The sequence below is a fragment of the Schistocerca nitens genome, unplaced genomic scaffold, assembly GCF_023898315.1.
Source record: "Schistocerca nitens isolate TAMUIC-IGC-003100 unplaced genomic scaffold, iqSchNite1.1 HiC_scaffold_226, whole genome shotgun sequence".
NCBI classification, from domain to species: domain Eukaryota; kingdom Metazoa; phylum Arthropoda; class Insecta; order Orthoptera; family Acrididae; genus Schistocerca; species Schistocerca nitens.
The window spans coordinates 70211-88167 of NW_026045767.1; the positions used below are offsets into that span (position 1 = coordinate 70211).

At 54.1% G+C, this 17957-nt stretch overlaps 41 non-coding genes across 41 annotated transcripts; 33 read left to right on the forward strand and 8 right to left on the reverse strand.

Moving 5' to 3' along the window:
* Positions 1 to 106: 106 nt before the first annotated feature.
* Positions 107 to 180, forward strand: Trnai-aau (transfer RNA isoleucine (anticodon AAU)). The gene has a single exon. It is a non-coding gene; the product is annotated as a tRNA-Ile (tRNA).
* A 598-nt stretch (positions 181 to 778) lies between these two features.
* Positions 779 to 850, reverse strand: Trnag-ucc (transfer RNA glycine (anticodon UCC)). The gene has a single exon. It is a non-coding gene; the product is annotated as a tRNA-Gly (tRNA).
* Positions 851 to 1197: 347 nt separating this feature from the next.
* On the forward strand, positions 1198 to 1268 carry Trnag-gcc (transfer RNA glycine (anticodon GCC)). Its single transcript has one exon. It is a non-coding gene; the product is annotated as a tRNA-Gly (tRNA).
* A 381-nt stretch (positions 1269 to 1649) lies between these two features.
* Positions 1650 to 1722, forward strand: Trnam-cau (transfer RNA methionine (anticodon CAU)). The gene has a single exon. It is a non-coding gene; the product is annotated as a tRNA-Met (tRNA).
* Positions 1723 to 2027: 305 nt separating this feature from the next.
* Positions 2028 to 2099, forward strand: Trnae-uuc (transfer RNA glutamic acid (anticodon UUC)). Its single transcript has one exon. It is a non-coding gene; the product is annotated as a tRNA-Glu (tRNA).
* Positions 2100 to 2297: 198 nt separating this feature from the next.
* Trnai-aau (transfer RNA isoleucine (anticodon AAU)) lies at positions 2298 to 2371 on the forward strand. The gene has a single exon. It is a non-coding gene; the product is annotated as a tRNA-Ile (tRNA).
* A 598-nt stretch (positions 2372 to 2969) lies between these two features.
* Positions 2970 to 3041, reverse strand: Trnag-ucc (transfer RNA glycine (anticodon UCC)). Its single transcript has one exon. It is a non-coding gene; the product is annotated as a tRNA-Gly (tRNA).
* Positions 3042 to 3388: 347 nt separating this feature from the next.
* On the forward strand, positions 3389 to 3459 carry Trnag-gcc (transfer RNA glycine (anticodon GCC)). Its single transcript has one exon. It is a non-coding gene; the product is annotated as a tRNA-Gly (tRNA).
* Positions 3460 to 3840: 381 nt separating this feature from the next.
* Positions 3841 to 3913, forward strand: Trnam-cau (transfer RNA methionine (anticodon CAU)). The gene has a single exon. It is a non-coding gene; the product is annotated as a tRNA-Met (tRNA).
* A 305-nt stretch (positions 3914 to 4218) lies between these two features.
* Trnae-uuc (transfer RNA glutamic acid (anticodon UUC)) lies at positions 4219 to 4290 on the forward strand. Its single transcript has one exon. It is a non-coding gene; the product is annotated as a tRNA-Glu (tRNA).
* Positions 4291 to 4488: 198 nt separating this feature from the next.
* On the forward strand, positions 4489 to 4562 carry Trnai-aau (transfer RNA isoleucine (anticodon AAU)). Its single transcript has one exon. It is a non-coding gene; the product is annotated as a tRNA-Ile (tRNA).
* Positions 4563 to 5160: 598 nt separating this feature from the next.
* Trnag-ucc (transfer RNA glycine (anticodon UCC)) lies at positions 5161 to 5232 on the reverse strand. Its single transcript has one exon. It is a non-coding gene; the product is annotated as a tRNA-Gly (tRNA).
* Positions 5233 to 5579: 347 nt separating this feature from the next.
* On the forward strand, positions 5580 to 5650 carry Trnag-gcc (transfer RNA glycine (anticodon GCC)). The gene has a single exon. It is a non-coding gene; the product is annotated as a tRNA-Gly (tRNA).
* A 381-nt stretch (positions 5651 to 6031) lies between these two features.
* On the forward strand, positions 6032 to 6104 carry Trnam-cau (transfer RNA methionine (anticodon CAU)). The gene has a single exon. It is a non-coding gene; the product is annotated as a tRNA-Met (tRNA).
* A 305-nt stretch (positions 6105 to 6409) lies between these two features.
* Trnae-uuc (transfer RNA glutamic acid (anticodon UUC)) lies at positions 6410 to 6481 on the forward strand. Its single transcript has one exon. It is a non-coding gene; the product is annotated as a tRNA-Glu (tRNA).
* Positions 6482 to 6679: 198 nt separating this feature from the next.
* Trnai-aau (transfer RNA isoleucine (anticodon AAU)) lies at positions 6680 to 6753 on the forward strand. Its single transcript has one exon. It is a non-coding gene; the product is annotated as a tRNA-Ile (tRNA).
* Positions 6754 to 7351: 598 nt separating this feature from the next.
* Positions 7352 to 7423, reverse strand: Trnag-ucc (transfer RNA glycine (anticodon UCC)). The gene has a single exon. It is a non-coding gene; the product is annotated as a tRNA-Gly (tRNA).
* Positions 7424 to 7770: 347 nt separating this feature from the next.
* Positions 7771 to 7841, forward strand: Trnag-gcc (transfer RNA glycine (anticodon GCC)). The gene has a single exon. It is a non-coding gene; the product is annotated as a tRNA-Gly (tRNA).
* A 380-nt stretch (positions 7842 to 8221) lies between these two features.
* Trnam-cau (transfer RNA methionine (anticodon CAU)) lies at positions 8222 to 8294 on the forward strand. The gene has a single exon. It is a non-coding gene; the product is annotated as a tRNA-Met (tRNA).
* A 305-nt stretch (positions 8295 to 8599) lies between these two features.
* On the forward strand, positions 8600 to 8671 carry Trnae-uuc (transfer RNA glutamic acid (anticodon UUC)). Its single transcript has one exon. It is a non-coding gene; the product is annotated as a tRNA-Glu (tRNA).
* A 198-nt stretch (positions 8672 to 8869) lies between these two features.
* On the forward strand, positions 8870 to 8943 carry Trnai-aau (transfer RNA isoleucine (anticodon AAU)). The gene has a single exon. It is a non-coding gene; the product is annotated as a tRNA-Ile (tRNA).
* Positions 8944 to 9541: 598 nt separating this feature from the next.
* Trnag-ucc (transfer RNA glycine (anticodon UCC)) lies at positions 9542 to 9613 on the reverse strand. The gene has a single exon. It is a non-coding gene; the product is annotated as a tRNA-Gly (tRNA).
* Positions 9614 to 9960: 347 nt separating this feature from the next.
* Trnag-gcc (transfer RNA glycine (anticodon GCC)) lies at positions 9961 to 10031 on the forward strand. The gene has a single exon. It is a non-coding gene; the product is annotated as a tRNA-Gly (tRNA).
* A 381-nt stretch (positions 10032 to 10412) lies between these two features.
* On the forward strand, positions 10413 to 10485 carry Trnam-cau (transfer RNA methionine (anticodon CAU)). The gene has a single exon. It is a non-coding gene; the product is annotated as a tRNA-Met (tRNA).
* Positions 10486 to 10790: 305 nt separating this feature from the next.
* On the forward strand, positions 10791 to 10862 carry Trnae-uuc (transfer RNA glutamic acid (anticodon UUC)). Its single transcript has one exon. It is a non-coding gene; the product is annotated as a tRNA-Glu (tRNA).
* A 198-nt stretch (positions 10863 to 11060) lies between these two features.
* Positions 11061 to 11134, forward strand: Trnai-aau (transfer RNA isoleucine (anticodon AAU)). The gene has a single exon. It is a non-coding gene; the product is annotated as a tRNA-Ile (tRNA).
* Positions 11135 to 11722: 588 nt separating this feature from the next.
* Trnag-ucc (transfer RNA glycine (anticodon UCC)) lies at positions 11723 to 11794 on the reverse strand. Its single transcript has one exon. It is a non-coding gene; the product is annotated as a tRNA-Gly (tRNA).
* Positions 11795 to 12141: 347 nt separating this feature from the next.
* Positions 12142 to 12212, forward strand: Trnag-gcc (transfer RNA glycine (anticodon GCC)). The gene has a single exon. It is a non-coding gene; the product is annotated as a tRNA-Gly (tRNA).
* A 381-nt stretch (positions 12213 to 12593) lies between these two features.
* Trnam-cau (transfer RNA methionine (anticodon CAU)) lies at positions 12594 to 12666 on the forward strand. The gene has a single exon. It is a non-coding gene; the product is annotated as a tRNA-Met (tRNA).
* A 305-nt stretch (positions 12667 to 12971) lies between these two features.
* Trnae-uuc (transfer RNA glutamic acid (anticodon UUC)) lies at positions 12972 to 13043 on the forward strand. The gene has a single exon. It is a non-coding gene; the product is annotated as a tRNA-Glu (tRNA).
* A 198-nt stretch (positions 13044 to 13241) lies between these two features.
* On the forward strand, positions 13242 to 13315 carry Trnai-aau (transfer RNA isoleucine (anticodon AAU)). Its single transcript has one exon. It is a non-coding gene; the product is annotated as a tRNA-Ile (tRNA).
* A 598-nt stretch (positions 13316 to 13913) lies between these two features.
* Trnag-ucc (transfer RNA glycine (anticodon UCC)) lies at positions 13914 to 13985 on the reverse strand. The gene has a single exon. It is a non-coding gene; the product is annotated as a tRNA-Gly (tRNA).
* A 347-nt stretch (positions 13986 to 14332) lies between these two features.
* Positions 14333 to 14403, forward strand: Trnag-gcc (transfer RNA glycine (anticodon GCC)). Its single transcript has one exon. It is a non-coding gene; the product is annotated as a tRNA-Gly (tRNA).
* Positions 14404 to 14784: 381 nt separating this feature from the next.
* On the forward strand, positions 14785 to 14857 carry Trnam-cau (transfer RNA methionine (anticodon CAU)). The gene has a single exon. It is a non-coding gene; the product is annotated as a tRNA-Met (tRNA).
* Positions 14858 to 15162: 305 nt separating this feature from the next.
* On the forward strand, positions 15163 to 15234 carry Trnae-uuc (transfer RNA glutamic acid (anticodon UUC)). The gene has a single exon. It is a non-coding gene; the product is annotated as a tRNA-Glu (tRNA).
* Positions 15235 to 15432: 198 nt separating this feature from the next.
* On the forward strand, positions 15433 to 15506 carry Trnai-aau (transfer RNA isoleucine (anticodon AAU)). The gene has a single exon. It is a non-coding gene; the product is annotated as a tRNA-Ile (tRNA).
* Positions 15507 to 16104: 598 nt separating this feature from the next.
* Trnag-ucc (transfer RNA glycine (anticodon UCC)) lies at positions 16105 to 16176 on the reverse strand. Its single transcript has one exon. It is a non-coding gene; the product is annotated as a tRNA-Gly (tRNA).
* A 347-nt stretch (positions 16177 to 16523) lies between these two features.
* On the forward strand, positions 16524 to 16594 carry Trnag-gcc (transfer RNA glycine (anticodon GCC)). Its single transcript has one exon. It is a non-coding gene; the product is annotated as a tRNA-Gly (tRNA).
* A 381-nt stretch (positions 16595 to 16975) lies between these two features.
* On the forward strand, positions 16976 to 17048 carry Trnam-cau (transfer RNA methionine (anticodon CAU)). The gene has a single exon. It is a non-coding gene; the product is annotated as a tRNA-Met (tRNA).
* A 305-nt stretch (positions 17049 to 17353) lies between these two features.
* Trnae-uuc (transfer RNA glutamic acid (anticodon UUC)) lies at positions 17354 to 17425 on the forward strand. Its single transcript has one exon. It is a non-coding gene; the product is annotated as a tRNA-Glu (tRNA).
* Positions 17426 to 17623: 198 nt separating this feature from the next.
* Positions 17624 to 17697, forward strand: Trnai-aau (transfer RNA isoleucine (anticodon AAU)). The gene has a single exon. It is a non-coding gene; the product is annotated as a tRNA-Ile (tRNA).
* Positions 17698 to 17957: the final 260 nt, after the last annotated feature.

Below are 17957 nucleotides of genomic sequence, written 5' to 3' on the forward strand. Positions count from 1 at the left end.
TCAGCAGAATATAGACGAGGGAAGCAGACGTCCGACGACCATAGAAATGGTGTACGGCTTCATGCCATACGTTTCCAGCGCAGGGCTGAGCAACTGCATCTGCCGAGGCCCGTTAGCTCAGTTGGTTAGAGCGTCGTGCTAATAACGCGAAGGTCGTGGGTTCGATCCCCCCACGGGCCACTAGTCTTTTACTACTACGAAAAGGCAGCGCCGATTTCAGCAGGCGAGTGTGATGACCAAAAGATCATCACCCTGCGTGGAAGTTGACAGAGGATCCGAACCCGACTTGTCGGGAAGCGCTACAGCATTCACTCGGCAATGGCCATAATATGTTGAATACACTGGTTCTCAACCGATAAAGACAAGATGAAAGAAAATGTCCGATTGCCGATTTGTAACAACTTTGGCCCTTGTCAGTACTTGGGCGGGTGAGCGCATGGGGACACAGGGTACCGTTGGCAGTTTTACTTCCTGTTTTTTCTTTCTCCTTTGTTTTTGGAGCTACAACCCGATTCGGTCATGGACACGCCACCGTGAAAGGAAGGGGGAGTGCTGTGTGCCCATCGCCTCGCCTCTCCTTACCTCTCTCAGTCGTTTCTCGTGCTTGTCGTTTTGATATAGGCCGATTTGAGAGCGTCAGCTCTCGCGTCAGCTGAGCAAAGTCGAGACAAGTCGAGACACACTATAGGCTGGTCTGCAGCGAGTAAGAAGGGGGAAAAAAAACATTAATTTAAGGGCACGTGGCGAAAGTACTCATACGCGAAATTAAAAAGCCTGTTGCGGTGGCCGGGAATCGAACCCGGATCAACTGCTTGGAAGGCAACTATGCTGACCATTACACCACCACCGCACAAGGAAGCGCCCCGACGCCGCGCTGTGTCGGCTTCCCGCCTGTCGGCAGCGGCCGAAGGTGATCGTACCTGGCAGGCGCATTTCGAGGTAGGCTAGGGGAGAACATCCAGCCGCATTCGGACGGCGTATCCGCGCACATTTCGCATCCTTTGGCAAGAGTCGGTGCCGGCACCGGCGACGCAAGAGTACGCAGAGGACCGCGTTCTGGCGGCATATTTAAGCAGTGCAGTGCAGGATTCAGCGCCTGCAGCATCTTCTCGACAGAATGCTACGGCGCTTGACGGCAGTCCCACTTTCCCTTGAGACATCTGCTCGGCAAGCAGCGTGAAGTTACTACTGGCCCGAGCATCGGTGGTTCAGTGGTAGAATGCTCGCCTGCCACGCGGGCGGCCCGGGTTCGATTCCCGGCCGATGCATCGTTTTGCTGTTCCCGCGATAATGCTGCCGTGCTGCTTGCGCTCTTGAGATGCACGATCCACAAGAATGTATAGCTGGATTCCCTTGAGAAGAACCGAGAACGCAGCACTCGCGGGTCCCCACTAGGACGCTCGCATCATGTTCTACAGACTAGCGTCGGCCTGGCCTCACAATTTGCTATGTCCAGGTGCCTCCGAGGCACTGAACGTTAACGACAAGGAGTGCTGCCTATCGTTTGCAAAAGCTGCAGCAACACCGCAATCAACTGGGCCGGCAATGCACGTCTAGCAACAGAACACGTTATCCAGGAAGTACAGTGTCTTTACGTCTAACATTGGGTATGGTACTTACCCAGTTTCCAGGAAAAACGGTTCGCCCGTGCCTCGGTAGCGCAGTAGGCAGCGCGTAAGTCTCATAATCTTAAGGTCGTGAGTTCGATCCTCACCCGGGGCATTTAATTTTCTGTGACTGATGGTGATGCTGTTGCTAGGGCACCAACTTATTTCTTGTTTGTTATCCACAACGGTTTCAACGCTTCAGCGGGAAAATGTTTACTCCCTGTTACTGCTACTTACAGCTTCCCTTTCCCTCTTCTCCCAGCACAGCATGAAGCCAAAAGCATTGCTCTGAGACGTTTGAGGTGCGCGCCTTGCCAGTGAGTAAGCGCAAAGACGCTCGCAAAGAGAGAAGGGCGCCGACGCGGGACACGACACGAAATGCGACAAGCGACCGTCCGAACCGGCGAAGACACCCCCACATCCGGTGTGGTCTAGTAGCTAGGATACCTGGCTTTCACCCAGGAGGCCCGGGTTCGATTCCCGGTACCGGAACGGAATTTTTTCCACACGAACTGTGACAAGTTTGAGCTGACCGAGCTGCCGTTTCCCGTCCTGCTCGCAATATAGCTACTGTTTCGTGACCGTCAGCAGAATATAGACGAGGGAAGCAGACGTCCGACGACCATAGAAATGGTGTACGGCTTCATGCCATACGTTTCCAGCGCAGGGCTGAGCAACTGCATCTGCCGAGGCCCGTTAGCTCAGTTGGTTAGAGCGTCGTGCTAATAACGCGAAGGTCGTGGGTTCGATCCCCCCACGGGCCACTAGTCTTTTACTACTACGAAAAGGCAGCGCCGATTTCAGCAGGCGAGTGTGATGACCAAAAGATCATCACCCTGCGTGGAAGTTGACAGAGGATCCGAACCCGACTTGTCGGGAAGCGCTACAGCATTCACTCGGCAATGGCCATAATATGTTGAATACACTGGTTCTCAACCGATAAAGACAAGATGAAAGAAAATGTCCGATTGCCGATTTGTAACAACTTTGGCCCTTGTCAGTACTTGGGCGGGTGAGCGCATGGGGACACAGGGTACCGTTGGCAGTTTTACTTCCTGTTTTTTCTTTCTCCTTTGTTTTTGGAGCTACAACCCGATTCGGTCATGGACACGCCACCGTGAAAGGAAGGGGGAGTGCTGTGTGCCCATCGCCTCGCCTCTCCTTACCTCTCTCAGTCGTTTCTCGTGCTTGTCGTTTTGATATAGGCCGATTTGAGAGCGTCAGCTCTCGCGTCAGCTGAGCAAAGTCGAGACAAGTCGAGACACACTATAGGCTGGTCTGCAGCGAGTAAGAAGGGGGAAAAAAAACATTAATTTAAGGGCACGTGGCGAAAGTACTCATACGCGAAATTAAAAAGCCTGTTGCGGTGGCCGGGAATCGAACCCGGATCAACTGCTTGGAAGGCAACTATGCTGACCATTACACCACCACCGCACAAGGAAGCGCCCCGACGCCGCGCTGTGTCGGCTTCCCGCCTGTCGGCAGCGGCCGAAGGTGATCGTACCTGGCAGGCGCATTTCGAGGTAGGCTAGGGGAGAACATCCAGCCGCATTCGGACGGCGTATCCGCGCACATTTCGCATCCTTTGGCAAGAGTCGGTGCCGGCACCGGCGACGCAAGAGTACGCAGAGGACCGCGTTCTGGCGGCATATTTAAGCAGTGCAGTGCAGGATTCAGCGCCTGCAGCATCTTCTCGACAGAATGCTACGGCGCTTGACGGCAGTCCCACTTTCCCTTGAGACATCTGCTCGGCAAGCAGCGTGAAGTTACTACTGGCCCGAGCATCGGTGGTTCAGTGGTAGAATGCTCGCCTGCCACGCGGGCGGCCCGGGTTCGATTCCCGGCCGATGCATCGTTTTGCTGTTCCCGCGATAATGCTGCCGTGCTGCTTGCGCTCTTGAGATGCACGATCCACAAGAATGTATAGCTGGATTCCCTTGAGAAGAACCGAGAACGCAGCACTCGCGGGTCCCCACTAGGACGCTCGCATCATGTTCTACAGACTAGCGTCGGCCTGGCCTCACAATTTGCTATGTCCAGGTGCCTCCGAGGCACTGAACGTTAACGACAAGGAGTGCTGCCTATCGTTTGCAAAAGCTGCAGCAACACCGCAATCAACTGGGCCGGCAATGCACGTCTAGCAACAGAACACGTTATCCAGGAAGTACAGTGTCTTTACGTCTAACATTGGGTATGGTACTTACCCAGTTTCCAGGAAAAACGGTTCGCCCGTGCCTCGGTAGCGCAGTAGGCAGCGCGTAAGTCTCATAATCTTAAGGTCGTGAGTTCGATCCTCACCCGGGGCATTTAATTTTCTGTGACTGATGGTGATGCTGTTGCTAGGGCACCAACTTATTTCTTGTTTGTTATCCACAACGGTTTCAACGCTTCAGCGGGAAAATGTTTACTCCCTGTTACTGCTACTTACAGCTTCCCTTTCCCTCTTCTCCCAGCACAGCATGAAGCCAAAAGCATTGCTCTGAGACGTTTGAGGTGCGCGCCTTGCCAGTGAGTAAGCGCAAAGACGCTCGCAAAGAGAGAAGGGCGCCGACGCGGGACACGACACGAAATGCGACAAGCGACCGTCCGAACCGGCGAAGACACCCCCACATCCGGTGTGGTCTAGTAGCTAGGATACCTGGCTTTCACCCAGGAGGCCCGGGTTCGATTCCCGGTACCGGAACGGAATTTTTTCCACACGAACTGTGACAAGTTTGAGCTGACCGAGCTGCCGTTTCCCGTCCTGCTCGCAATATAGCTACTGTTTCGTGACCGTCAGCAGAATATAGACGAGGGAAGCAGACGTCCGACGACCATAGAAATGGTGTACGGCTTCATGCCATACGTTTCCAGCGCAGGGCTGAGCAACTGCATCTGCCGAGGCCCGTTAGCTCAGTTGGTTAGAGCGTCGTGCTAATAACGCGAAGGTCGTGGGTTCGATCCCCCCACGGGCCACTAGTCTTTTACTACTACGAAAAGGCAGCGCCGATTTCAGCAGGCGAGTGTGATGACCAAAAGATCATCACCCTGCGTGGAAGTTGACAGAGGATCCGAACCCGACTTGTCGGGAAGCGCTACAGCATTCACTCGGCAATGGCCATAATATGTTGAATACACTGGTTCTCAACCGATAAAGACAAGATGAAAGAAAATGTCCGATTGCCGATTTGTAACAACTTTGGCCCTTGTCAGTACTTGGGCGGGTGAGCGCATGGGGACACAGGGTACCGTTGGCAGTTTTACTTCCTGTTTTTTCTTTCTCCTTTGTTTTTGGAGCTACAACCCGATTCGGTCATGGACACGCCACCGTGAAAGGAAGGGGGAGTGCTGTGTGCCCATCGCCTCGCCTCTCCTTACCTCTCTCAGTCGTTTCTCGTGCTTGTCGTTTTGATATAGGCCGATTTGAGAGCGTCAGCTCTCGCGTCAGCTGAGCAAAGTCGAGACAAGTCGAGACACACTATAGGCTGGTCTGCAGCGAGTAAGAAGGGGGAAAAAAAACATTAATTTAAGGGCACGTGGCGAAAGTACTCATACGCGAAATTAAAAAGCCTGTTGCGGTGGCCGGGAATCGAAACCGGATCAACTGCTTGGAAGGCAACTATGCTGACCATTACACCACCACCGCACAAGGAAGCGCCCCGACGCCGCGCTGTGTCGGCTTCCCGCCTGTCGGCAGCGGCCGAAGGTGATCGTACCTGGCAGGCGCATTTCGAGGTAGGCTAGGGGAGAACATCCAGCCGCATTCGGACGGCGTATCCGCGCACATTTCGCATCCTTTGGCAAGAGTCGGTGCCGGCACCGGCGACGCAAGAGTACGCAGAGGACCGCGTTCTGGCGGCATATTTAAGCAGTGCAGTGCAGGATTCAGCGCCTGCAGCATCTTCTCGACAGAATGCTACGGCGCTTGACGGCAGTCCCACTTTCCCTTGAGACATCTGCTCGGCAAGCAGCGTGAAGTTACTACTGGCCCGAGCATCGGTGGTTCAGTGGTAGAATGCTCGCCTGCCACGCGGGCGGCCCGGGTTCGATTCCCGGCCGATGCATCGTTTTGCTGTTCCCGCGATAATGCTGCCGTGCTGCTTGCGCTCTTGAGATGCACGATCCACAAGAATGTATAGCTGGATTCCCTTGAGAAGAACCGAGAACGCAGCACTCGCGGGTCCCCACTAGGACGCTCGCATCATGTTCTACAGACTAGCGTCGGCCTGGCCTCACAATTTGCTATGTCCAGGTGCCTCCGAGGCACTGAACGTTAACGACAAGGAGTGCTGCCTATCGTTTGCAAAAGCTGCAGCAACACCGCAATCAACTGGGCCGGCAATGCACGTCTAGCAACAGAACACGTTATCCAGGAAGTACAGTGTCTTTACGTCTAACATTGGGTATGGTACTTACCCAGTTTCCAGGAAAAACGGTTCGCCCGTGCCTCGGTAGCGCAGTAGGCAGCGCGTAAGTCTCATAATCTTAAGGTCGTGAGTTCGATCCTCACCCGGGGCATTTAATTTTCTGTGACTGATGGTGATGCTGTTGCTAGGGCACCAACTTATTTCTTGTTTGTTATCCACAACGGTTTCAACGCTTCAGCGGGAAAATGTTTACTCCCTGTTACTGCTACTTACAGCTTCCCTTTCCCTCTTCTCCCAGCACAGCATGAAGCCAAAAGCATTGCTCTGAGACGTTTGAGGTGCGCGCCTTGCCAGTGAGTAAGCGCAAAGACGCTCGCAAAGAGAGAAGGGCGCCGACGCGGGACACGACACGAAATGCGACAAGCGACCGTCCGAACCGGCGAAGACACCCCCACATCCGGTGTGGTCTAGTAGCTAGGATACCTGGCTTTCACCCAGGAGGCCCGGGTTCGATTCCCGGTACCGGAACGGAATTTTTTCCACACGAACTGTGACAAGTTTGAGCTGACCGAGCTGCCGTTTCCCGTCCTGCTCGCAATATAGCTACTGTTTCGTGACCGTCAGCAGAATATAGACGAGGGAAGCAGACGTCCGACGACCATAGAAATGGTGTACGGCTTCATGCCATACGTTTCCAGCGCAGGGCTGAGCAACTGCATCTGCCGAGGCCCGTTAGCTCAGTTGGTTAGAGCGTCGTGCTAATAACGCGAAGGTCGTGGGTTCGATCCCCCCACGGGCCACTAGTCTTTTACTACTACGAAAAGGCAGCGCCGATTTCAGCAGGCGAGTGTGATGACCAAAAGATCATCACCCTGCGTGGAAGTTGACAGAGGATCCGAACCCGACTTGTCGGGAAGCGCTACAGCATTCACTCGGCAATGGCCATAATATGTTGAATACACTGGTTCTCAACCGATAAAGACAAGATGAAAGAAAATGTCCGATTGCCGATTTGTAACAACTTTGGCCCTTGTCAGTACTTGGGCGGGTGAGCGCATGGGGACACAGGGTACCGTTGGCAGTTTTACTTCCTGTTTTTTCTTTCTCCTTTGTTTTTGGAGCTACAACCCGATTCGGTCATGGACACGCCACCGTGAAAGGAAGGGGGAGTGCTGTGTGCCCATCGCCTCGCCTCTCCTTACCTCTCTCAGTCGTTTCTCGTGCTTGTCGTTTTGATATAGGCCGATTTGAGAGCGTCAGCTCTCGCGTCAGCTGAGCAAAGTCGAGACAAGTCGAGACACACTATAGGCTGGTCTGCAGCGAGTAAGAAGGGGGAAAAAAAACATTAATTTAAGGGCACGTGGCGAAAGTACTCATACGCGAAATTAAAAAGCCTGTTGCGGTGGCCGGGAATCGAAACCGGATCAACTGCTTGGAAGGCAACTATGCTGACCATTACACCACCACCGCACAAGGAAGCGCCCCGACGCCGCGCTGTGTCGGCTTCCCGCCTGTCGGCAGCGGCCGAAGGTGATCGTACCTGGCAGGCGCATTTCGAGGTAGGCTAGGGGAGAACATCCAGCCGCATTCGGACGGCGTATCCGCGCACATTTCGCATCCTTTGGCAAGAGTCGGTGCCGGCACCGGCGACGCAAGAGTACGCAGAGGACCGCGTTCTGGCGGCATATTTAAGCAGTGCAGTGCAGGATTCAGCGCCTGCAGCATCTTCTCGACAGAATGCTACGGCGCTTGACGGCAGTCCCACTTTCCCTTGAGACATCTGCTCGGCAAGCAGCGTGAAGTTACTACTGGCCCGAGCATCGGTGGTTCAGTGGTAGAATGCTCGCCTGCCACGCGGGCGGCCCGGGTTCGATTCCCGGCCGATGCATCGTTTTGCTGTTCCCGCGATAATGCTGCCGTGCTGCTTGCGCTCTTGAGATGCACGATCCACAAGAATGTATAGCTGGATTCCCTTGAGAAGAACCGAGAACGCAGCACTCGCGGGTCCCCACTAGGACGCTCGCATCATGTTCTACAGACTAGCGTCGGCCTGGCCTCACAATTTGCTATGTCCAGGTGCCTCCGAGGCACTGAACGTTAACGACAAGGAGTGCTGCCTATCGTTTGCAAAAGCTGCAGCAACACCGCAATCAACTGGGCCGGCAATGCACGTCTAGCAACAGAACACGTTATCCAGGAAGTACAGTGTCTTTACGTCTAACATTGGGTATGAACTTACCCAGTTTCCAGGAAAAACGGTTCGCCCGTGCCTCGGTAGCGCAGTAGGCAGCGCGTAAGTCTCATAATCTTAAGGTCGTGAGTTCGATCCTCACCCGGGGCATTTAATTTTCTGTGACTGATGGTGATGCTGTTGCTAGGGCACCAACTTATTTCTTGTTTGTTATCCACAACGGTTTCAACGCTTCAGCGGGAAAATGTTTACTCCCTGTTACTGCTACTTACAGCTTCCCTTTCCCTCTTCTCCCAGCACAGCATGAAGCCAAAAGCATTGCTCTGAGACGTTTGAGGTGCGCGCCTTGCCAGTGAGTAAGCGCAAAGACGCTCGCAAAGAGAGAAGGGCGCCGACGCGGGACACGACACGAAATGCGACAAGCGACCGTCCGAACCGGCGAAGACACCCCCACATCCGGTGTGGTCTAGTAGCTAGGATACCTGGCTTTCACCCAGGAGGCCCGGGTTCGATTCCCGGTACCGGAACGGAATTTTTTCCACACGAACTGTGACAAGTTTGAGCTGACCGAGCTGCCGTTTCCCGTCCTGCTCGCAATATAGCTACTGTTTCGTGACCGTCAGCAGAATATAGACGAGGGAAGCAGACGTCCGACGACCATAGAAATGGTGTACGGCTTCATGCCATACGTTTCCAGCGCAGGGCTGAGCAACTGCATCTGCCGAGGCCCGTTAGCTCAGTTGGTTAGAGCGTCGTGCTAATAACGCGAAGGTCGTGGGTTCGATCCCCCCACGGGCCACTAGTCTTTTACTACTACGAAAAGGCAGCGCCGATTTCAGCAGGCGAGTGTGATGACCAAAAGATCATCACCCTGCGTGGAAGTTGACAGAGGATCCGAACCCGACTTGTCGGGAAGCGCTACAGCATTCACTCGGCAATGGCCATAATATGTTGAATACACTGGTTCTCAACCGATAAAGACAAGATGAAAGAAAATGTCCGATTGCCGATTTGTAACAACTTTGGCCCTTGTCAGTACTTGGGCGGGTGAGCGCATGGGGACACAGGGTACCGTTGGCAGTTTTACTTCCTGTTTTTTCTTTCTCCTTTGTTTTTGGAGCTACAACCCGATTCGGTCATGGACACGCCACCGTGAAAGGAAGGGGGAGTGCTGTGTGCCCATCGCCTCGCCTCTCCTTACCTCTCTCAGTCGTTTCTCGTGCTTGTCGTTTTGATATAGGCCGATTTGAGAGCGTCAGCTCTCGCGTCAGCTGAGCAAAGTCGAGACAAGTCGAGACACACTATAGGCTGGTCTGCAGCGAGTAAGAAGGGGGAAAAAAAACATTAATTTAAGGGCACGTGGCGAAAGTACTCATACGCGAAATTAAAAAGCCTGTTGCGGTGGCCGGGAATCGAACCCGGATCAACTGCTTGGAAGGCAACTATGCTGACCATTACACCACCACCGCACAAGGAAGCGCCCCGACGCCGCGCTGTGTCGGCTTCCCGCCTGTCGGCAGCGGCCGAAGGTGATCGTACCTGGCAGGCGCATTTCGAGGTAGGCTAGGGGAGAACATCCAGCCGCATTCGGACGGCGTATCCGCGCACATTTCGCATCCTTTGGCAAGAGTCGGTGCCGGCACCGGCGACGCAAGAGTACGCAGAGGACCGCGTTCTGGCGGCATATTTAAGCAGTGCAGTGCAGGATTCAGCGCCTGCAGCATCTTCTCGACAGAATGCTACGGCGCTTGACGGCAGTCCCACTTTCCCTTGAGACATCTGCTCGGCAAGCAGCGTGAAGTTACTACTGGCCCGAGCATCGGTGGTTCAGTGGTAGAATGCTCGCCTGCCACGCGGGCGGCCCGGGTTCGATTCCCGGCCGATGCATCGTTTTGCTGTTCCCGCGATAATGCTGCCGTGCTGCTTGCGCTCTTGAGATGCACGATCCACAAGAATGTATAGCTGGATTCCCTTGAGAAGAACCGAGAACGCAGCACTCGCGGGTCCCCACTAGGACGCTCGCATCATGTTCTACAGACTAGCGTCGGCCTGGCCTCACAATTTGCTATGTCCAGGTGCCTCCGAGGCACTGAACGTTAACGACAAGGAGTGCTGCCTATCGTTTGCAAAAGCTGCAGCAACACCGCAATCAACTGGGCCGGCAATGCACGTCTAGCAACAGAACACGTTATCCAGGAAGTACAGTGTCTTTACGTCTAACATTGGGTATGGTACTTACCCAGTTTCCAGGAAAAACGGTTCGCCCGTGCCTCGGTAGCGCAGTAGGCAGCGCGTAAGTCTCATAATCTTAAGGTCGTGAGTTCGATCCTCACCCGGGGCATTTAATTTTCTGTGACTGATGGTGATGCTGTTGCTAGGGCACCAACTTATTTCTTGTTTGTTATCCACAACGGTTTCAACGCTTCAGCGGGAAAATGTTTACTCCCTGTTACTGCTACTTACAGCTTCCCTTTCCCTCTTCTCCCAGCACAGCATGAAGCCAAAAGCATTGCTCTGAGACGTTTGAGGTGCGCGCCTTGCCAGTGAGTAAGCGCAAAGACGCTCGCAAAGAGAGAAGGGCGCCGACGCGGGACACGACACGAAATGCGACAAGCGACCGTCCGAACCGGCGAAGACACCCCCACATCCGGTGTGGTCTAGTAGCTAGGATACCTGGCTTTCACCCAGGAGGCCCGGGTTCGATTCCCGGTACCGGAACGGAATTTTTTCCACACGAACTGTGACAAGTTTGAGCTGACCGAGCTGCCGTTTCCCGTCCTGCTCGCAATATAGCTACTGTTTCGTGACCGTCAGCAGAATATAGACGAGGGAAGCAGACGTCCGACGACCATAGAAATGGTGTACGGCTTCATGCCATACGTTTCCAGCGCAGGGCTGAGCAACTGCATCTGCCGAGGCCCGTTAGCTCAGTTGGTTAGAGCGTCGTGCTAATAACGCGAAGGTCGTGGGTTCGATCCCCCCACGGGCCACTAGTCTTTTACTACTACGAAAAGGCAGCGCCGATTTCAGCAGGCGAGTGTGATGACCAAAAGATCATCACCCTGCGTGGAAGTTGACAGAGGATCCGAACCCGACTTGTCGGGAAGCGCTACAGCATTCACTCGGCAATGGCCATAATATGTTGAATACACTGGTTCTCAACCGATAAAGACAAGATGAAAGAAAATGTCCGATTGCCGATTTGTAACAACTTTGGCCCTTGTCAGTACTTGGGCGGGTGAGCGCATGGGGACACAGGGTACCGTTGGCAGTTTTACTTCCTGTTTTTTCTTTCTCCTTTGTTTTTGGAGCTACAACCCGATTCGGTCATGGACACGCCACCGTGAAAGGAAGGGGGAGTGCTGTGTGCCCATCGCCTCGCCTCTCCTTACCTCTCTCAGTCGTTTCTCGTGCTTGTCGTTTTGATATAGGCCGATTTGAGAGCGTCAGCTCTCGCGTCAGCTGAGACAAGTCGAGACACACTATAGGCTGGTCTGCAGCGAGTAAGAAGGGGGAAAAAAAACATTAATTTAAGGGCACGTGGCGAAAGTACTCATACGCGAAATTAAAAAGCCTGTTGCGGTGGCCGGGAATCGAACCCGGATCAACTGCTTGGAAGGCAACTATGCTGACCATTACACCACCACCGCACAAGGAAGCGCCCCGACGCCGCGCTGTGTCGGCTTCCCGCCTGTCGGCAGCGGCCGAAGGTGATCGTACCTGGCAGGCGCATTTCGAGGTAGGCTAGGGGAGAACATCCAGCCGCATTCGGACGGCGTATCCGCGCACATTTCGCATCCTTTGGCAAGAGTCGGTGCCGGCACCGGCGACGCAAGAGTACGCAGAGGACCGCGTTCTGGCGGCATATTTAAGCAGTGCAGTGCAGGATTCAGCGCCTGCAGCATCTTCTCGACAGAATGCTACGGCGCTTGACGGCAGTCCCACTTTCCCTTGAGACATCTGCTCGGCAAGCAGCGTGAAGTTACTACTGGCCCGAGCATCGGTGGTTCAGTGGTAGAATGCTCGCCTGCCACGCGGGCGGCCCGGGTTCGATTCCCGGCCGATGCATCGTTTTGCTGTTCCCGCGATAATGCTGCCGTGCTGCTTGCGCTCTTGAGATGCACGATCCACAAGAATGTATAGCTGGATTCCCTTGAGAAGAACCGAGAACGCAGCACTCGCGGGTCCCCACTAGGACGCTCGCATCATGTTCTACAGACTAGCGTCGGCCTGGCCTCACAATTTGCTATGTCCAGGTGCCTCCGAGGCACTGAACGTTAACGACAAGGAGTGCTGCCTATCGTTTGCAAAAGCTGCAGCAACACCGCAATCAACTGGGCCGGCAATGCACGTCTAGCAACAGAACACGTTATCCAGGAAGTACAGTGTCTTTACGTCTAACATTGGGTATGGTACTTACCCAGTTTCCAGGAAAAACGGTTCGCCCGTGCCTCGGTAGCGCAGTAGGCAGCGCGTAAGTCTCATAATCTTAAGGTCGTGAGTTCGATCCTCACCCGGGGCATTTAATTTTCTGTGACTGATGGTGATGCTGTTGCTAGGGCACCAACTTATTTCTTGTTTGTTATCCACAACGGTTTCAACGCTTCAGCGGGAAAATGTTTACTCCCTGTTACTGCTACTTACAGCTTCCCTTTCCCTCTTCTCCCAGCACAGCATGAAGCCAAAAGCATTGCTCTGAGACGTTTGAGGTGCGCGCCTTGCCAGTGAGTAAGCGCAAAGACGCTCGCAAAGAGAGAAGGGCGCCGACGCGGGACACGACACGAAATGCGACAAGCGACCGTCCGAACCGGCGAAGACACCCCCACATCCGGTGTGGTCTAGTAGCTAGGATACCTGGCTTTCACCCAGGAGGCCCGGGTTCGATTCCCGGTACCGGAACGGAATTTTTTCCACACGAACTGTGACAAGTTTGAGCTGACCGAGCTGCCGTTTCCCGTCCTGCTCGCAATATAGCTACTGTTTCGTGACCGTCAGCAGAATATAGACGAGGGAAGCAGACGTCCGACGACCATAGAAATGGTGTACGGCTTCATGCCATACGTTTCCAGCGCAGGGCTGAGCAACTGCATCTGCCGAGGCCCGTTAGCTCAGTTGGTTAGAGCGTCGTGCTAATAACGCGAAGGTCGTGGGTTCGATCCCCCCACGGGCCACTAGTCTTTTACTACTACGAAAAGGCAGCGCCGATTTCAGCAGGCGAGTGTGATGACCAAAAGATCATCACCCTGCGTGGAAGTTGACAGAGGATCCGAACCCGACTTGTCGGGAAGCGCTACAGCATTCACTCGGCAATGGCCATAATATGTTGAATACACTGGTTCTCAACCGATAAAGACAAGATGAAAGAAAATGTCCGATTGCCGATTTGTAACAACTTTGGCCCTTGTCAGTACTTGGGCGGGTGAGCGCATGGGGACACAGGGTACCGTTGGCAGTTTTACTTCCTGTTTTTTCTTTCTCCTTTGTTTTTGGAGCTACAACCCGATTCGGTCATGGACACGCCACCGTGAAAGGAAGGGGGAGTGCTGTGTGCCCATCGCCTCGCCTCTCCTTACCTCTCTCAGTCGTTTCTCGTGCTTGTCGTTTTGATATAGGCCGATTTGAGAGCGTCAGCTCTCGCGTCAGCTGAGCAAAGTCGAGACAAGTCGAGACACACTATAGGCTGGTCTGCAGCGAGTAAGAAGGGGGAAAAAAAACATTAATTTAAGGGCACGTGGCGAAAGTACTCATACGCGAAATTAAAAAGCCTGTTGCGGTGGCCGGGAATCGAAACCGGATCAACTGCTTGGAAGGCAACTATGCTGACCATTACACCACCACCGCACAAGGAAGCGCCCCGACGCCGCGCTGTGTCGGCTTCCCGCCTGTCGGCAGCGGCCGAAGGTGATCGTACCTGGCAGGCGCATTTCGAGGTAGGCTAGGGGAGAACATCCAGCCGCATTCGGACGGCGTATCCGCGCACATTTCGCATCCTTTGGCAAGAGTCGGTGCCGGCACCGGCGACGCAAGAGTACGCAGAGGACCGCGTTCTGGCGGCATATTTAAGCAGTGCAGTGCAGGATTCAGCGCCTGCAGCATCTTCTCGACAGAATGCTACGGCGCTTGACGGCAGTCCCACTTTCCCTTGAGACATCTGCTCGGCAAGCAGCGTGAAGTTACTACTGGCCCGAGCATCGGTGGTTCAGTGGTAGAATGCTCGCCTGCCACGCGGGCGGCCCGGGTTCGATTCCCGGCCGATGCATCGTTTTGCTGTTCCCGCGATAATGCTGCCGTGCTGCTTGCGCTCTTGAGATGCACGATCCACAAGAATGTATAGCTGGATTCCCTTGAGAAGAACCGAGAACGCAGCACTCGCGGGTCCCCACTAGGACGCTCGCATCATGTTCTACAGACTAGCGTCGGCCTGGCCTCACAATTTGCTATGTCCAGGTGCCTCCGAGGCACTGAACGTTAACGACAAGGAGTGCTGCCTATCGTTTGCAAAAGCTGCAGCAACACCGCAATCAACTGGGCCGGCAATGCACGTCTAGCAACAGAACACGTTATCCAGGAAGTACAGTGTCTTTACGTCTAACATTGGGTATGGTACTTACCCAGTTTCCAGGAAAAACGGTTCGCCCGTGCCTCGGTAGCGCAGTAGGCAGCGCGTAAGTCTCATAATCTTAAGGTCGTGAGTTCGATCCTCACCCGGGGCATTTAATTTTCTGTGACTGATGGTGATGCTGTTGCTAGGGCACCAACTTATTTCTTGTTTGTTATCCACAACGGTTTCAACGCTTCAGCGGGAAAATGTTTACTCCCTGTTACTGCTACTTACAGCTTCCCTTTCCCTCTTCTCCCAGCACAGCATGAAGCCAAAAGCATTGCTCTGAGACGTTTGAGGTGCGCGCCTTGCCAGTGAGTAAGCGCAAAGACGCTCGCAAAGAGAGAAGGGCGCCGACGCGGGACACGACACGAAATGCGACAAGCGACCGTCCGAACCGGCGAAGACACCCCCACATCCGGTGTGGTCTAGTAGCTAGGATACCTGGCTTTCACCCAGGAGGCCCGGGTTCGATTCCCGGTACCGGAACGGAATTTTTTCCACACGAACTGTGACAAGTTTGAGCTGACCGAGCTGCCGTTTCCCGTCCTGCTCGCAATATAGCTACTGTTTCGTGACCGTCAGCAGAATATAGACGAGGGAAGCAGACGTCCGACGACCATAGAAATGGTGTACGGCTTCATGCCATACGTTTCCAGCGCAGGGCTGAGCAACTGCATCTGCCGAGGCCCGTTAGCTCAGTTGGTTAGAGCGTCGTGCTAATAACGCGAAGGTCGTGGGTTCGATCCCCCCACGGGCCACTAGTCTTTTACTACTACGAAAAGGCAGCGCCGATTTCAGCAGGCGAGTGTGATGACCAAAAGATCATCACCCTGCGTGGAAGTTGACAGAGGATCCGAACCCGACTTGTCGGGAAGCGCTACAGCATTCACTCGGCAATGGCCATAATATGTTGAATACACTGGTTCTCAACCGATAAAGACAAGATGAAAGAAAATGTCCGATTGCCGATTTGTAACAACTTTGGCCCTTGTCAGTACTTGGGCGGGTGAGCGCATGGGGACACAGGGTACCGTTGGCAGTTTTACTTCCTGTTTTTTCTTTCTCCTTTGTTTTTGGAGCTACAACCCGATTCGGTCATGGACACGCCACCGTGAAAGGAAGGGGGAGTGCTGTGTGCCCATCGCCTCGCCTCTCCTTACCTCTCTCAGTCGTTTCTCGTGCTTGTCGTTTTGATATAGGCCGATTTGAGAGCGTCAGCTCTCGCGTCAGCTGAGCAAAGTCGAGACAAGTCGAGACACACTATAGGCTGGTCTGCAGCGAGTAAGAAGGGGGAAAAAAAACATTAATTTAAGGGCACGTGGCGAAAGTACTCATACGCGAAATTAAAAAGCCTGTTGCGGTGGCCGGGAATCGAAACCGGATCAACTGCTTGGAAGGCAACTATGCTGACCATTACACCACCACCGCACAAGGAAGCGCCCCGACGCCGCGCTGTGTCGGCTTCCCGCCTGTCGGCAGCGGCCGAAGGTGATCGTACCTGGCAGGCGCATTTCGAGGTAGGCTAGGGGAGAACATCCAGCCGCATTCGGACGGCGTATCCGCGCACATTTCGCATCCTTTGGCAAGAGTCGGTGCCGGCACCGGCGACGCAAGAGTACGCAGAGGACCGCGTTCTGGCGGCATATTTAAGCAGTGCAGTGCAGGATTCAGCGCCTGCAGCATCTTCTCGACAGAATGCTACGGCGCTTGACGGCAGTCCCACTTTCCCTTGAGACATCTGCTCGGCAAGCAGCGTGAAGTTACTACTGGCCCGAGCATCGGTGGTTCAGTGGTAGAATGCTCGCCTGCCACGCGGGCGGCCCGGGTTCGATTCCCGGCCGATGCATCGTTTTGCTGTTCCCGCGATAATGCTGCCGTGCTGCTTGCGCTCTTGAGATGCACGATCCACAAGAATGTATAGCTGGATTCCCTTGAGAAGAACCGAGAACGCAGCACTCGCGGGTCCCCACTAGGACGCTCGCATCATGTTCTACAGACTAGCGTCGGCCTGGCCTCACAATTTGCTATGTCCAGGTGCCTCCGAGGCACTGAACGTTAACGACAAGGAGTGCTGCCTATCGTTTGCAAAAGCTGCAGCAACACCGCAATCAACTGGGCCGGCAATGCACGTCTAGCAACAGAACACGTTATCCAGGAAGTACAGTGTCTTTACGTCTAACATTGGGTATGGTACTTACCCAGTTTCCAGGAAAAACGGTTCGCCCGTGCCTCGGTAGCGCAGTAGGCAGCGCGTAAGTCTCATAATCTTAAGGTCGTGAGTTCGATCCTCACCCGGGGCATTTAATTTTCTGTGACTGATGGTGATGCTGTTGCTAGGGCACCAACTTATTTCTTGTTTGTTATCCACAACGGTTTCAACGCTTCAGCGGGAAAATGTTTACTCCCTGTTACTGCTACTTACAGCTTCCCTTTCCCTCTTCTCCCAGCACAGCATGAAGCCAAAAGCATTGCTCTGAGACGTTTGAGGTGCGCGCCTTGCCAGTGAGTAAGCGCAAAGACGCTCGCAAAGAGAGAAGGGCGCCGACGCGGGACACGACACGAAATGCGACAAGCGACCGTCCGAACCGGCGAAGACACCCCCACATCCGGTGTGGTCTAGTAGCTAGGATACCTGGCTTTCACCCAGGAGGCCCGGGTTCGATTCCCGGTACCGGAACGGAATTTTTTCCACACGAACTGTGACAAGTTTGAGCTGACCGAGCTGCCGTTTCCCGTCCTGCTCGCAATATAGCTACTGTTTCGTGACCGTCAGCAGAATATAGACGAGGGAAGCAGACGTCCGACGACCATAGAAATGGTGTACGGCTTCATGCCATACGTTTCCAGCGCAGGGCTGAGCAACTGCATCTGCCGAGGCCCGTTAGCTCAGTTGGTTAGAGCGTCGTGCTAATAACGCGAAGGTCGTGGGTTCGATCCCCCCACGGGCCACTAGTCTTTTACTACTACGAAAAGGCAGCGCCGATTTCAGCAGGCGAGTGTGATGACCAAAAGATCATCACCCTGCGTGGAAGTTGACAGAGGATCCGAACCCGACTTGTCGGGAAGCGCTACAGCATTCACTCGGCAATGGCCATAATATGTTGAATACACTGGTTCTCAACCGATAAAGACAAGATGAAAGAAAATGTCCGATTGCCGATTTGTAACAACTTTGGCCCTTGTCAGTACTTGGGCGGGTGAGCGCATGG